Source organism: Schistocerca americana, chromosome X (genome assembly GCF_021461395.2).
Source record: "Schistocerca americana isolate TAMUIC-IGC-003095 chromosome X, iqSchAmer2.1, whole genome shotgun sequence".
In the NCBI taxonomy this organism is placed as follows: domain Eukaryota; kingdom Metazoa; phylum Arthropoda; class Insecta; order Orthoptera; family Acrididae; genus Schistocerca; species Schistocerca americana.
In genome coordinates this window covers 586,084,746-586,089,162 of record NC_060130.1, presented here as the reverse complement: position 1 = coordinate 586,089,162, position 4,417 = coordinate 586,084,746, and the positions used below count along the sequence as shown (strand labels likewise).

The following is a 4,417-nucleotide window of genomic DNA, read 5'->3' as shown; positions in this document are numbered from 1 at the left end:
TTGATAATCGTATTAGTACTTACTATGTGAAAATTTATACTGTAGGGGTAAGTATCATCAAATTCGCACTAAAGTGGGGGTGATAATGTGGGGAGAGAAGGAGAAGGAGAAGGAGGAGATGGACAGAGAAAGGGGGAGGAGCAGATTGAAGAGGGGGGAGGAGAGAAGGAGACGGACTAATAGAAGGTTGGAATAAATACATACGAGGGAAACGCCGGGTGCTCAACTAGTTATGTATATACCCAGTTCATGGACAGGTTTTCATGAATGAGTCGGCGAGTATCAAAATATTTGACATAAATAGTCGTCTTGTATGGCTGCACTGATTCAGCAGCTTAAATTTTTTGCTCCGCCAAGGGACTAAACCTTACTATTTGACATAAATTTCACCTGAATACCTCTAAACGTTCCTGCGAAAAAGAGATCTCAACAGACGGGCAGACAGCCAGGCAGACGTACGGGTAAGAAAGTGGTCCTATAAGGGTTCCGTTTTTATCGACCGAAGTACGGAAACTTCAAAATGAAGAAAATAGACTTCCCTTACTATTAAAGCCAGCATTTCTTCCAAAGGTATAGTGACATATTTTAGGCAACTCTGAACTTAATCTCTCTGCCAGTTAGCGGTGTTAATAGAATTTTATCTTAAATTCTTGAAAAGTGTAGGAAAACTATCTTATTCAGTTCTAAGGGATTCTTTTTTTGTAAAACAATACAGTCGAGATGTACAGATCCTACGTTTACCTCGGGACAACCTTTCACCTTTGCCGGCTGCTCAGTACTTCATTAATTCTGTATTTTTAATTGAGTTTTATATGTGCTAGTAGGATATTCTGTATACCGCGGATGTTCACGAAGTTCTGTAGTAAAATGTTTCACTGAAAGTAATATAGAAAGAGGAAGATTAGGATTATCGGCCGGTCGGCAACGTAGTAAGTAGAGACTGGAAACAAGTTCAGATTGGGAAAGTTTATTGGTTATGTCATTTTCAAGGAACCATCCGCGATTTTTAGTAAACGAAAACATGGAGAACCTAAATCTGGATGGTGAGACGGGAATTTATTCCGCCGCTCTCCATAATACAAGATCAGTGTCTTACCAGTCCACCACCTCGCACCATGCTGAGAACAAGTAATTCATGCTGTCGCCGTTAGTTAATGGAACGGGTTTTATGGGTATGTTCGCCTTCCGTTATATCGATTTTACGTCATCGAAAACTTATTATAGATTTTCTTTCATCTTGGTATGATATTTCAGAGTTATATTTTCTTAGCATTGATCAATAAAAAACGTATCTTCTCGTTACAACACCAGGCACCAGCTTTTCCTGAAGCAACAGCACCAGGAAAGCACTTCATTTGTTTACCACAATACAAGCTGGTAACTAGAAGCGAGCTGCTTCTCTAGTTTTGCATGTGTCCTTTGTAGTTTAATTCTTAAATTTTTGGAATGTTTGTGTATTTACGACGCACATTCTCACATTTTAGTAACTACGTAGCACAGAGCTCCGCTATCTGTATCACCGGTGTAGCTTATTTGTTTTAAACACCTAGAGAACGTAGTAGACCACTTAGTCATGCACCAGCCTTCGGTCCAACAGCAGCACCAGGAATGCACATACACTCCTGGAAATTGAAATAAGAACACCGTGAATTCATTGTCCCAGGAAGGGGAAACTTTATTGACACATTCCTGGGGTCAGGTACTTCACATGATCACACTGACAGAACCACAGGCACATAGACACAGGCAACAGAGCATGCACAATGTCGGCACTAGTACAGTGTATATCCACCTTTCGCAGCAATGCAGGCTGCTATTCTTCCATGGAGACGATCGTAGAGATGCTGGATGTAGTCCTGTGGAACGGCTTGCCATGCCATTTCCACCTGGCGCCTCAGTTGGACCAGCGTTCGTGCTGGACGTGCAGACCGCGTGAGACGACGCTTCATCCAGTCCCAAACATGCTCAATGGGGGACAGATCCGGAGATCTTGCTGGCCAGGGTAGTTGACTTACACCTTCTAGAGCACGTTGGGTGGCACGGGATACATGCGGACGTGCGTTGTCCTGTTGGAACAGCAAGTTCCCTTGCCGGTCTAGGAATGATAGAACGATGGGTTCGATGACGGTTTGGATGTACCGTGCACTATTCAGTGTCCCCTCGACGATCACCAGTGGTGTACGGCCAGTGTAGGAGATCGCTCCCCACCTCATGATGCCGGGTGTTGGCCCTGTGTGCCTCGGTCGTATGCAGTCCTGATTGTGGCGCTCACCTGCACGGCGCCAAACACGCATACGACCATCATTGGCACCAAGGCAGAAGCGACTCTCATCGCTGAAGACGACACGTCTCCATTCGTCCCTCCATTCACGCCTGTCGCGACACCACTGGAGGCGGGCTGCACGATGTTGGGGCGTGAGCGGAAGACGGCCTAACGGTGTGCGGGACCGTAGCCCAGCTTCATGGAGACGGTTGCGAATTGTCCTCGCCGATACCCCAGGAGCAACAGTGTCCCTAATTTGCTGGGAAGTGGCGGTGCGGTCCCCTACGGCACTGCGTAGGATCCTACGGTCTTGGCGTGCATCCGTGCGTCGCTGTGGTCCGGTCCCAGGTCGACGGGCACGTGCACCTTCCGCCGACCACTGGCGACAACATCGATGTACTGTGGAGACCTCACGCCCCACGTGTTGAGCAATTCGGCGGTACGTCCACCCGGCCTCCCGCATGCCCACTATACGCCCTCGCTCAAAGTCCGTCAACTGCACATACGGTTCACGTCCACGCTGTCGCGGCATGCTACCAGTGTTAAAGACTGCGATGGAGCTCCGTATGCCACGGCAAACTGGCTGACACTGACGGCGGCGGTGCACAAATGCTGCGCAGCTAGCGCCATTCGACGGCCAACACCGCGGTTCCTGGTGTGTCCGCTGTGCCGTGCGTGTGATCATTGCTTGTAAAGCCCTCTCGCAGTGTCCGGAGCAAGTATGGTGGGTCTGACACACCGGTGTCAATGTGTTCTTTTTTCCATTTCCAGGAGTGTAGTTCGTTTATTTTACTGTTTGCTTCTAACTAGAAGCGAGCTGGTTATTAACTTTGACTATGCGATTTTGTAGCTTAACTCTTAAATTTCTTGCGTGTTTGTGTAGTGTTGATTTCAGCAGTGTCTAGTGTGGACAGGGATGCTGTGTTTGGATGCGAGCTGCAATGGTGACCATTCGCTAACAGCTCCTGGCGTTGCTGGCTTTAGTTAGACTATTTGAGGCTGTTGCCAGTGGGCATCCAAGAGACGTCACAACACGTCCCACATGTTTCCTGAGCGGTCCATTACCATGGTCGAAATTAGAATTATATTAATACCGTGAGCTGCTGACCGGCGTTGATATAGATCAACGGGGACGGATGAAAATGTGTGCCCCGACCGGGGCTCGAACCTGGGATCTCCTGCTTACATGGCAGACGCTCTATCCATCTGAGCCACCGAGGGCACAGTGGATAGGGCGACTGCAGGGACTATCTCGCGCACGCCTCCCGCGAGACTCAAATATTCTCACCTCGAATGTCCACACACTACATTCGTAGTGTCCCACCCCAACGCACTCATTACTCGTGGAAGACATTCTTCCAAGTCGCCCTATTCACTGTGCCCTCGGTGGCTCAGATGGATAGAGCGTCTGCCATGTAAGCAAGAGATCCCGGGCTCGAGTCCCGGTCGGAGCACACATTTTCACCCGTCCCCGTTGATCTATATCACCGCCAGTCAGCAGATGACGGTATTAATACAATTATAATTTCGTTCTAGACAGCTGCAGGTCATCAATAGTGTCTGTTCTTTCGGACATGTCGGAAAGAACAGACACCATATCCATATAAGTATGTACTACCATGATCGGTCCGGTTTATTGCCAGTATTGAAGTGGTCGAGTGTTAGGTCGCTTGAAGCTGTGGCAGACATCGAAAGACATTCTGAGCGATTGAGCAAAAGGCCTCGTCGGTTTATCTGACTGACAGTTTACAGGCAATTTTTGCGGCTGATAAAGTTCGTAAGCCAGGTACAGTCGTTTACCCTTTTTCAGAGGAAGCCTCTAGGTCTGTTTTCACAGAGGGTGGGAATACGGCGACTACCTGAAGTGGTAAACACAGCCAACCTTCCTTGCAATTAAAGCAGAGCCCACCATGAGTAGCAGTGCTGACAGAACCGATTGTTGACCTTTGGGACAGAGCTGGGAACCGTGTAGCCTGCAGATTCCTTCTGCAGGGTTAAGCGTCTTGGGGATCATCTTAATAGATCAGAGGTCAATTACACACAGAGAGTGGCAACACTGTTAGTGAATGCCGTGAGGAGCTATGTTTTAGGTTAGATGCTTGCGGAAGAGTAAAAGCAGAGGTTCTGTCTCAAAAGGCGCAGGTCAAACACAGG

At 48.1% G+C, this 4,417-nt stretch overlaps 1 non-coding gene across 1 annotated transcript; it reads right to left on the bottom strand.

Annotated features, from left to right (window-relative positions):
• Window positions 1-3,410: 3,410 nt before the first annotated feature.
• Window positions 3,411-3,485, bottom strand: Trnat-ugu. Its single transcript has one exon. It is a non-coding gene; the product is annotated as a tRNA-Thr (tRNA).
• Window positions 3,486-4,417: the final 932 nt, after the last annotated feature.